Raw genomic sequence first — 12,530 nt, forward strand, 5'->3', positions numbered from 1 at the left:
ACATAGCAAAGCAGAAGCCTGCTGGGGACAATCTATAGAACAGAATGGCTGTGTGGTCAGTCTGTGATTGCTTCCTGGGCTGCTTCTGATCTCTTGGACATTACACTGCACACAATGTCTGCAGGACGGCAAGCTTAACTCTCCAAAAACAAATGTAAGAACATGGATCATAGATTTATACTGGAGAAGCCTTTCAGGACATACAAGTGCTAAAATAACAGTTCCATGCCACATACAAAGGAAGATGCATCAGCAAATATACATATCATAGGAACTGTTACTTAAGCAATTTTCTACTATTTTCTTAAGGATTTACCATTACAGAATGGCAGATGGCATAAATCATACACAACGGGCAATACATACTGACTACAGGAGCAATTCTGCCCCATTTTCTTAAAGATTTGCCATTACAAAATGAAAGGACAACCTTCACGGCATAGATCATTCACCACGAGCAAAGCACACAGAGAAATTGCTACTTAAGCAAATCTCCCCTATTTTCTTACAGATTAGAATTACTGACACCACATAACTCATACACCATGGGCAATACAGACGTACTACAGGAATTGTGTGAACAATTCCGCTCTGTTTTCTTAAGGATTTGCTATTACAAAATGAAAGGACAACCACCAGGAGCAAAGCACACATTATAGGAATTGCCACTTAAGCAATTCTCCCCCAATTTCCTGCAGATTTGTAACTACTTAATGGAAGAGTACGATCAGACATAAACATACACCACGGGCAACACAGGTGTACTACAGAAATTGTTACTTAAGCTATTCTCCCCCATTTTCTTAAAAACAGAATGGAAGATTACCACTACCATCATAAAAAAACGCTTCTCAGCGTCAATTTATTTCTACAACCACATGTCAAAAATCACAGTAATACTTAGAGCCTGGATGTCAACTCAACAAAGTGACAAAATGTAAAAATTTATGTAAAATAAAAATTCTCTTTTCGCTACAAAAAAAAAAAAAATACCTTAAAAAAAGTAAATATTTATGGAACAAGTGCAGAAAATAGTAAATACAGAAAAGAGAAATAAACAATCCAGTCGACAGTGAGAACCTAGAGCTTATATCATGGGGAATGAAGAGGAATTTTCTTGTCACCTCTTCCTCGTTTGCTCTTAGCTTCCAAATCGTTCCAGCACTGCCAGTTAAATTATTCACAACCAGCCATTTCAGTATTGATCCACCAAGTATATTTAGCTCCTGCTCCTGGAATTTCTGCATTACTTACTGGAAAGTGAGCAGCTTCAAGTCCTGTCTCCAAATCACTTCCCAAAAAAGTAAAAAAAAAAAAAAAAAAAAAAGAAGTCTATAACTCTGACTGCAGCCTCTATGGAAGCACTCTTCCCTCTTTCTAGTCTCTTTTTTCCCCTTGTCAGACAGATTAAATTGCCTTCACAAGCAGCAGACTACACATTTTTTTCTACATGTTACAGACCCACCATGACAAAGAAGAAATGTCTGGACTACTTCTCAAAAAGGAAATTCAACAGGTTGGAAAGTTCAGTTACTTAGGACTCATCTGTCACATAGGAAGGCAGAAAAGATAAAAATCAGGAACCAACTTTGAATTGGGGCAACCCAGATAAGAGGGAGAAAATGCATGACAGTGAAGAAGCAGCCTGACTGTCCCCAAGTACAAACAGATAACTTTCCAAGGTGGTATAGAAATAACTGGACAGTTCTAGATATAAGTGCCATAAAAGATGAGTAATTATCACCCATATTGAACCAATACATGCAGTAGCGCATCATAGAGAATGGACGCATTGCACCTGCCCTTATTAAGAATTGCATTTAAAAAGTCCTTAAGACATCAGTTGGCGGAGAAAATGGATAAATCTTGTCTCAGCCAAGGAAGATGTGCAAATTCTCAGAATGTAGGAGACAGAAGTCTCACCAGAGACCAGCTATTTGCCATCTGACACTGCGTGCTTAAAAACGCCGCAAAAGGATTCTGCACACAAATCACCCGGTGACTGACATGTCTTAACGTTTCTGTCAGAAGTGTCAGCACCACATGAAGAAGTCTCAATCCGCTTCATGCACTTGGCACTAGTCTATGCGTCACTTTTACCAACTTTGTATTCGACAACCAATGTGTTTCATATGTGCGCAACAAAACCTTTGTAGAAGTCGTAAAAAAAAAATAAAAATAAATAAAAAAAAACACAGCATGAAGATATAGCAGAGCCAAGCTTGGTAATAGTAGTAGCAGGAGCGATTTTGTCATTTAGCAGAACAGATTGAGATACTTTGAGCCACCTGTGGTTTTACAAACGGACTGCAGGTAATCCTGGAGAAGTAAGAGCGACCATTAAAGGCGTCAGTAAAAGTATTAGTAAACTGACAAGACACAGAAACCGCATACAACCAAGTCAGCACTGCTACATCTGTATCACATTAGAGTTATTGATGTCGATAAACACACTAACTTATATTGGGAGGATATCTGACACACAAGATGTACAAAGCCATTATGGAAGAAATACTAATAACCCAATGTAAAGCATAGTGAGCGTGTGCGATGTATATGAGATAAGAGTACACATTAAAGATGTCACTACCTCACGTGTGGGGCTGGCCCATTGGTTTCTGTTAGCAGGTGAAGAGTGCGGAGGAGCAGGACAATCCTGAGATGATAGTGGTGGTAGTGATGAGTCCAGAGCAGTGAGGATGAGTGTGGTGAGGTGCAGACTAGTGAAGAAAGTTAGGAATGTCACGTACTTTCAGGAAAGCAAGAGGGAGAGGGAGGTCATCGCTCCAGCAATGAGATTAACAAGAAACTAAACTGGATCCACCGGTTATTTCTGAAGCAGCTGAGAAAGAAACTAGGAGAAGAAAAAAGGGGAGGAAAGGGGAGGAGGTAGAGGGGTGAGAAAAGAAAAGTGTAGGGAGGAAAACAGGGAAAGGACAGCTCCTAGGTGAGGACAAGGTGGGTGAGGTGAGACGCCAAGATCAAGGCCATCAAAAGCATCCAACTCTGATGATGGGGAGGTCTTCAGGTACTGCCATCTACTGGGCACAACACTAACCTTTTTATAGCCAGGTGATACCATCCCTTATCAGGGGATGGAGTTCTGTTCATATCATACATGTCCACAACCTGTTGTGAATCTACAACTCCCAGCTTGCAGTGGCTATGGCACGATGGAAGTTGTAATTTTTCCAAAACAAGAGACGCCAGAAAGCCAACAAGTTACTCTTATCAACAACATGAAGGGTCCCTCCAGTTACTCCATTGTCACTTGTTGTTCACCCAGTCAAGTTACATCCATAGAAGATGTATTATGAAGTCACTTCGGGGAAGGGGGGACAGCTCAAAAATAGGCACAAGGTATGTTTTAACAATTTTTCGATTCCCTCTCATATCCAAACTTAACACCACATCAAATGAGATAAGTGCTTGACATAAAGGTGAACGGAAGCAACGTTTCGGGTTTTATACCCTTCATCGGGAGTAGGAAGGTCACCAAGAAGACAGTGTAGAAAAATTCAAGATCCAGAGTGATATTCCTCAATGGCAAACCAGTTAGTGTCAAGCTTCCAATATACAGAAACAGGTGTTTGCTACTACTCACATTATGCCAAGCAGATCTTGGTGTGTAGTTCTTCCTAGTGACTTAGTAATACAGAAGTTTAAAGAAGTAAAGTGCTCTGTTCTAGGGGAACGAGCTCCCATCCTCATCCTTGGAACAAGTGAAGGGAGTGCAACCCATTTCTATCAGGGCTGTGGAGTCTGTAAGACAAACCACCAACTCCGAATCCTCAATTTCCTTGACTCCGACTCCACAGCCCTGGTCACTACTGAGCATGTACATAAAGTACAGCTCAGATTCATCTCAACAAAAAGCTGAGATCCTTAGATCTACAACAGAACCAGGGCTGTGGAGTCGGTAAGCCAAACCTGCGACTCCGACTCCTCAATTTCCTTTACACCGACTCCACGACTCCGACATACATTGCTTATATTTAAGTGAAAAAATTATTGTAGTACAATGTGAACATCAGACATTTAATCATTTTTATGAGATGGGAGGGGAGAGATGGGAGGGGAGAGATGGGAGGGAAGAGAGGGGAGGGAAGAGAGGGGAGGGAAGAGAGGGGAGGGAAGAGAGGGGAGGGAAGAGAGGGGAGGGAAGAGATGGGAGGGATAGAGTGTGATAGACAGCTGACAGCTACAGACAGCAAATAGTACATTGCACATATCGCACATATAGTTCACACACATTGTACAGAGAGCACATAATAATCACCTACAATATTAGCATTAGTTACCTTCCTGTGACAGAGATGAGCAGTAGTACTTTCACTTTCTCCAGCTCGGGGCCCAGGAATCGGATCCTGTGCAGGGCAGGCACCCCTCCTCCTCCTCTCTCTGGTGAAGACAGCAGAAGACAGGACAGAGGAGGGGAGATTGCCCCCTGCAGTTTGGAGCCAGTGCAGGATGGGAGCACTGCAGCATACAAGTGAATTTTGATAGGTGTGTGGGGGGGGCAGCGGCCCCCCCTGCCTCTCGCTGGCTACGGCCATGATTCACACACAGCGTTTTTGCGGATCTGTTTTTTTGCATCCCAGCAAAGTCAATGGGTTTCAAGATATGACATTCAGACACATCGTTTTGTGAGGCTATGTGCCCACGATGCAGAAATGCTGCATATTTTTTACGCTTCTACCTGGCAGGAAAACGCATGCGGTTTTTACATGCGTTTTTCCCGCCAGGTAGAAGCGTTTGTGAAGCGTCTTTGCATGCATTTCTGCATGCGGGTTATCAAGCGCTTTTCCAAGCGATTTTAGCATCACTTGGAAAAGTGCTTGACAACTTGTTCACACTATATAAATCCATGCAACCGGCATGGATTTATAGTAGTGTGACCAAGTTAGTTAAAAAAAAAAAAAAAAAAAGAATAAGAATGGTGAAAAATAAAAAAATAAAAGTTTACACTCACCTTCCGTTGTCCTCCCGGTGTTTTGTTGGCTCCGTCCGGTGTGTTGGGCGGCTCGCGGTTGTGTGAAGGACCTGCGGTGACGTCATTGAGCCATGTGATGGGTCACATGACTCAGTGACGTCATGGCAGGTCCTTCACAACAGCGCGAGCAGTGCAAGACACTGGACGGAGCAGACAAAACATCGGGAGGACATCGGAAGGTGAGTGTAAACTTGGGTACCATCCGCACATAGAAACGCATAATATCCGTGTGTACAAATGTACTGACACGGATATTATGCGTTTCCATGCAAGTCAATGGCGGCGATTACGCTGCGTGTCCGCAAAATTAATGGACATGCTGCGGATTTTTGAGCGCAGCATAAATGCTGCGGAAAAATCCGCAACATGGGCATTGACATTGCGGCTTGTCATTGGGGACAATGGGGGGGCGGATTACCAAGCGTTTATGCTGCGGAAATTAAGCAGCATATACGCTTGTAAAACGCTACGTGGGCACATACCCTGAGGATCCGTTTTTGGGCTCAAAAATGGATCCTCACAAAGAATGAGCATGTTAGTTTGTGCGGCGTTTTTCTAATCTGCTTTTGCTATTGAAAACATTATCTATGAGCTCAAAAACCTTTCAGGTGATGCGGTTTTTTAAGAAGCTGATCGGCTTTTGCAGCTGAAAAAAGTATCCTCAAAAAACGCAGCAAAAACGCTGTGTGTGAATGTAGCCTTAGATCAGGAATAGAACAGCCATTTATAGGACATTTCATAACTTTCCCAAATTCTTAGGAAAAAAAATTCCCCACAAACTGCATTGATCTACTGCACCAAATTTATTATATATTATAGGAGTCGGAGTCGGTCCATTTTATACCAACTCCACTGAAATGAGCATCGACTCCGACTCCACAGCCCTGAACAGAACATGTCATAACTTTCCCAAATTCTTATGAAAACATTTACAGCACATCCTGCATTGTACTACTCTGCCAATTTATTATATATTTTAGGAGTCGGAGTCGATCCATTTTATACCAACTCCACCACTCTGACTGCACAGCCCTGGTTTCTATATGAACATCCATATCAGATGTCACATCAATACCACTGTGTCCCAATATGACCAATAGCAATCTGTTCAGCAAGTAGCGGTAAGGCCTGTGATACAACCAGGGCTGTGGAGTCGGTGTCGTGGAGTCGGAGTCCATTCTGGAGGAGTCGGAATAAAATGGACCAACTCCTAAAATATATAATAAATTGGGTACAGTAGTTCAATGCAGTTTCTGGGGAATATTTTTTCATAAGAATTTGAGAAAGTTATGAAATGTCCTATAAATATCGGTCCTATTCCTGATCTAAGGGTCTAGACTTTTAGCTGAGATTAATCTGTGCTACAGTAAATTTATCACTTAACCATGAGCCATGTATGAGGGAGTCGGAATCGGTGACATGGAAATTGAGGAGTCGGAGGTTTGGCTTACTGACTCCACAGCCCTGGATATAACACTGGTAACACGGTCAGCCATGCCAGAGTGTCCCCAAAATTAAAGAGCACCATCATAAAGAATAAAAACACCCAAAACCATCCTCTTGTCTTAAGCTCTGAAAAGTTAGATTTACTTTTTTTTCTCTTGGCAAGCTTTGTGACAACTAAGTTTTTCAATATTCAGAACTACCGCCCGCCTGGTCTCTTGACTGGAGAAAACTGCCTCATAGGCATATATGAGCCAGTTAGGTCATGTCAGGAAACCCACCGATCCATCTAGCTGGGTATTATGTTCGGAATCATAGTTCTAGGCAGCAAGGTGGCTCAGTGGTTAGCATTGTTACTTTGCAGCGCTGGGGTCCTGGGTTCAAATCCCACCAATGACAACATTTGTATGGAGTTTGTATGTTCTCCCCATGTTTGCGAGGGTTTCTTCTCACACTCCAAAGACATAGTAATAGGGAATTTAGAGTGTGAGCCCCCAATGGGAACAGTGATGACCATGTCTGTAAAGTGCTGTAGAAGATGATGGCACTATCAAGCATAATAAAATTTTGTAGATGCGTTTACTGATTGCAAATTTTTGGGGGATAATTCCAAAATAATGTCAAACATTGAAAAACTTTTCCAATCGGATGTTCTTGAGAGTGCTCCAAGCATGCCCATTATTAACCCAAAAGGTTATCACAATACAACACTGACTAAAATCAGCAATAGTTCCCATATTAAAGCAGTGTCACAACTCCAAAACACCATGTTATAATGTATATCACATCGTACTGTCCTTTTATTCCTCCTATGACTGGAAGTGTTGTCATAGTGTCACATAAGTAATTGTCACCAGGGTCATCATTGCATACATTGTCACATCAGTCACCTCCAGGTTACATGACTTCCAAGTCCCTGCACAATTACACAGATTGTGTCACCTCCCAGACAATACAGGTAAGTAATCACAGTTGCACCCATGTACTAAATTTCACAATTTCTGAAACGCAATGAAACTAAAATGTCGGAGTGCAGGGAATCTGCGCTGATCACAACTCAATGATATCAGATTCTTTATTCTGCAGGAAATCAGGCTCACATCAGTCACATGACAATTGTGCTACGCAACTGATAATGTCGTATGGATCGCACTGTGACGGGTATAGCAGAGCTGTGCTGCAGTCCTGGCCTAGGATTACTCCCCACCTGCGTACATGGTCACCCATCATAGGTGACCTCACTGCCAACATCAACTTTGCCCCTTAAATGAGATCAGGGTGAGACCCCATCATCATATGGCCACTGCTTCACAATATGTATTCACACTGCGACCACATGGACCACCGATAGTAATAAGCGTGGATGTCGGTCAGTCACGGGCACAGCTGTCCTGGTGTCTACATGTGCACAGCATACAGCCTCATACATTCAGCCATAGGAAAACTCATGTCAGTGATGCTCACAAATCGCAGACGTGGCCGGCTCCATGTGTTGGTCGAGCATCAGACAAGTGCAGGTGCTGCTGCCATTCACATGAGCTCGTCTGCTCCGTAAATCCAATCAAAGTAGTGCACGCTGCGATTGTTTCCATCTAGACTGTTGCTCCATGTGGAAAATCAGCCATGTGCATGGGCACACTTGCTATAATGGGTGCATGTGCCCTCCATGTATGGGCTGTGGCGCACACAGCCCGACTGTACACTTGTCTGAACAAGGCCTTAAAAGGAAGTGCAAAAAAAAAAATGCTGGTCAAAACTGATCGTGATCTAGATACATCACCAACAGGTTCATGCACCCAAACAATCCAGACACAGAGACTCCCCTCTCTACCTTCATGGTAAAAAGACACCAACTAAAGTGTTATTACAGTCACTGAACGACAATGGCTGCAAGCAAAACCAGATGTATTGTACATGTGTGTAGTTGGACACAGAGCAGGTACTGGTGACAGGCAGACGGGAGGGGGGGCGCAGGCAGGCACCGTTGACTGGCAGATATGGGGGGGCTGCAGGCAGGCAACTGTGACAGGCAAAATGAAAAGTAGAAGGGCAAGCAGCAAAATAAGCAGGATTATCAGGTGGACAGCAGGATGACAGGCAGGCAGAAGAGGCGCAGGATGACAGGCACATCGAAATGTAGAAAAGCAGGCAGCAGAATAAGAAAGAACAAGTACAAGTAACAGGCAGACTGGGTAGACACCAGTGACTGACAGATATACAGGCAGATCTGTTGTCCACTGACAGGGTAAAAGTAAAAAGATAACAGAACTAAGATAAGCAGGTGGACAGCAGAGTGACAGGCAGATGTAGGCATTGGTAATTGGCTGGATGAAAACTACTAGGGCCAGCAGCAGAATAAGGATAAGCAGGTGCACAGCAGGATTACAGGTACAGGTGACAGGTGGACAGCCCTGGTGACAGGCAGACAGGGCAGGCACAGGTGACAGGCAGACAGGGCAGGCACAGGTGACAGGCAGACAGGGCAGGCACAGGTGACAGGCAGGATAAGCATTTGGACATCAGGGTGACAGGCAGATAAGGAAGACAAGGCAGACAGGCAGGGAGAGAGCAGTGACAGGCAGGTATAACATGCATAAGTCCAGGCAGGGTGACAGCGGCTATGACAGGCAGAGGTAGGGGGATAGTGCTATGACAGCTAGGGGAAGGGTGACAGTGGCTAGGACAGACAGGGTGACAGCGCTGTGACAAGCAGAAGTAGGGTGATGGGTAGGGTGGCAGCCCTGTGACAGCCAGGGGCAGGGTGGCAACCCTGTGACAGCCAGGGGCAGGGTGGCAGCCCAGTGACAGCCAGGGGCAGGGTGGCAGCCCAGTGACAGCCAGGGGCAGGGTGGCAGCCCAGTGACAGCCAGGGGCAGGGTGGCAGCCCAGTGACAGCCAGGGGCAGGGTGGCAGCCCTGTGACAGCCAGGGGCAGGGTGGCAGCCCTGTGACAGCCAGGGGCAGGGTGGCAGCCCTGTGACAGCCAGGGGCAGGGTGGCAGCCCTGTGACAGCCAGGGGCAGGGTGACAGCGCTGTGACAGCCAGGGTGACAGCTCCCTCCCCTCCTTCTGCTATCAACAAGTCGGCAGCGCAGTGACACAGTGCCAGACAATAACAAGTTTGTGCCCCCCTCCCATCCCTCCTCCGTCACCTGCAGGCAGCACGGCTGCCATTACCTTAGCAGGGCATGCGGGGCCACACTGCCATCCCTGGGGACGTGGCTGCCCGCCGCCTCTCGTGCTCTGCAGCTGCTTTGGGCACTAGGGCAGTTGTGCTGTAGCTGAGGGTAATCCAGCTCCTACTTCCTCCATGATCTGCACAGAGCCAGGCAGGGGTTAGCCCGGGACAGCTGGTCAAACCCAGAGAAACGGATGAAGCAGGCAGCAGCAGCCTCCCCAGACACACGGCCAATAAATACAGGCTGGCAGCTCCAGGCGCTCGGTAATCGATTACAGGACAGTGCACTTGATCCGCTGCTCTGAATGTCTCCAGTGATCTCAGCAGCCAGGGGTGGATCCAGGACACAGTATCCCCGGGATGTGCAGCCCCTGCCGCCGCCGCCGCCGCTCTGCGCCCTCCCCGGCTCCTGCGTGTGCTGCTGCTGCTGCTGCCGCCGCCTGGGTTTTCCCACTGTAAAGTAAAGCCGGGCATGACACCTGTGACCGGGCTCCATCACCACCAGCGCTTAACCCTGCACTGGCCGGGGTGTTAGGAGGGGGATGTCGCCCACCCGATGCGGCAAAATAAAATCTCCAGTAGCTAAAACTCCCGACGTGTGAAATCATTAACGCTGTCCTGTCCTGGAGCCTGGATGGCGGATCTCCTATATCTGCTCTTCCCCATCCCTCACTGCCAGATGCCACCATGCACTGGCAGATCTGCCCTTCAGGCTCCTGGTAAAGCTGGGTGACAGCCTCTGTGGGTGCTGCTGGGACAGATATTTTTATGAGGTATTTTTAAGCATCCTTAAAAACAATTGGAAAACTCTTCGTATTCACTTCTGTAGGAAATCCACTTTGCTGCTCATAATTGGAGGTTTTTTTATGTTCTGAAGAGGCTTTCAAAAGTGCAAGTCTACTGCATGGAATCCGATCCAGCTCGGGCACTGCCAAATCCAAAGAACAAAAACCACTAGGAGAAAAAATATTCCCAAACTCTACAAATACAGATTAGGAGGAGAGAAATTCCCTCCAAAGCTTCATAAAAAAAAACGTTTCCTCCATTGGTTTCTGCCTGGAAAACTTGTTAGGTTTTGAATACCTGAAAGTATAAATTATAGTTTTTTGAGTTTTTCTTTTGAGCAGATCAGCTGGAAAATCCTAAAAAGATTAAAATAAAAAAGTTTCAAAAGACTCACAAAACATTTCCTATTTATCTCTATGGGAAATCCACTTCAGGGGTATTGTGCAAAAGCGCCTCATAATGAAAGCTGCACTCCAGCATTTTTTTTTTTATTTCAGCGCTGGAGTGGAGCAAGCTCAATGTGAGGCTATGTTCACACTAGGCGTTTTTTCAGATTTTTTTTCCTGCAGAAAAACCTGATCTTTTGGCAGTAAAGTTTCTGCCACAAAAAAATCTGTTTTTGCTTGGGTTTTGCATGGTTTTTTGCTACGTTTTTTGCTTACCTATTCAACTTTATAAGGTTTTGGAACAAAAAATGCCGCAAAACCTGATACCTGCGTTTTTTTAGCGTTTTTTTCCCTGCCCATTACTTTCAATGGATGAAAAAACGCTGAAAGAAGTGACATACTCTATTGTGCAAAAAAACACGCAAAGCACAAAATACTGATGACACAAAAAGCAATGTGTGCATGAGATTTCTGAAATCTCATAGACTTTGCTGGCACTGTAAAACCCAGCTGAAAATTTGCATACAAAATGCATTAAAAACACATCTAGTGTGAACATAGCCTTAGTCTATGAGAGCCTCATTCTGGCTCTCATAGACTTCCATTGCACACTTGTGACCGTTACCTCTGACTTGCGGTCATTAGATGGCGGCATGGGACCAAAGCGGCGCCGAAAAAATGTGAATATGGTGTCGGGTTAGTATGAAAGTAGGGACAGGGAACTTAGATTAGAAGCAAAAAAAAAAGAGATCCGCTGGAGTGGTGACATTACTGTACACATGTTCCATCTTATATTACGGCCTTTAACCGCTTCAGGGCTCGGAAACTGTTAAAATAAGTGACATGCTCATTCTTCAGTCTGCCCTCTAGAGTGGAAAGTATAGGGAACAAGATGCTGGCAGTAGAGCTGCCGCAGGAACAACGGTAAAACCTCCGGCAAAGCTGCTTCAGAAAAATGCCATCCGGTGTTTTCCTGAATCGCCTTTGCTTGCAAAAACCTCAGCAAGTGCGCTGGTGTGTAAAAGACGTGTACATACCCACACTACTCGTGGGAGCTTTTATTTGTTCCTGAAGCGGTTTTAAAAACTGTCACTTCTCAGCTCCAAGCCAGCGCTGTCAAGATCCGGAACAGTGCTGAATATCCATATTGGAAGGTGTAACGGTGCAGTAAGCTCTTGGCCACACCGAGGGTGCACTGGAGCGCCATCTTTTGCATATGAAATAGAAGTCAATTTATCTGCAGCTAGAAGACTAAAATGTATATTACTGGTATGATTTTATAGGGGTTATGTCCCCAATATAACTGTTAAAAGGGAACCTGTCACAAGGTCTTTGTTACCCCATGATGTAGGGGCAGAGACCCTGATTCCAGTAATGTATCACTTACTGAGCCGCCCTGCTGCAGTTTTGAGAAAATCACAGCTTTATCCTCCCTAGATCTACCAGTCCGCTGAATGCTGAGCTCTGTATAACCCCACCCACACCACTGATTGGCTGCTTTCTGTGTAGACTGTGCATAGGCAGAAAGGGGCCAATCAATGATGGGGGTGTGGTTGGACTACCCGGCAGCAAGCCAAGTAGTGCTCTTGTGATAAAATATTTACTAAAAACCACACTAAGCAGCCCAGTAAGTGACACATCACTGGAATCAGAGTCTCTGTCTCTACATTATGCTGCTCTCCGATTAGGTAGCCAAACATGGTGACAGAGTCCCTTAAAGTAGCTGATTTTGAAGTTGAAAGACTT

The 12,530-nt window shown here is 45.2% G+C and overlaps 1 protein-coding gene across 2 annotated transcripts in view; it reads right to left on the reverse strand.

Annotated features, from left to right (window-relative positions):
• Positions 1-10,045, reverse strand: part of IKZF2 (IKAROS family zinc finger 2) — an 88,034-nt gene extending 77,989 nt beyond the window's left edge. The window contains exon 1 of one of the 2 annotated variants that reach the window (XM_073646622.1): positions 9,612-10,045. The gene's annotated coding sequence lies outside the window, so the exon portion shown is untranslated. Of the gene's footprint in view, positions 1-2,590; positions 2,815-9,611 lie in introns of those variants that run through there. The other variant, XM_073646623.1, reaches the window with a different exon arrangement.
• Positions 10,046-12,530: the final 2,485 nt, after the last annotated feature.

The sequence above is a fragment of the Phyllobates terribilis genome, unplaced genomic scaffold, assembly GCF_046119375.1.
Source record: "Phyllobates terribilis strain yellow unplaced genomic scaffold, ASM4611937v1 Scaffold_9__5_contigs__length_417890890, whole genome shotgun sequence".
Taxonomy (NCBI): Eukaryota; Metazoa; Chordata; class Amphibia; order Anura; family Dendrobatidae; genus Phyllobates; species Phyllobates terribilis.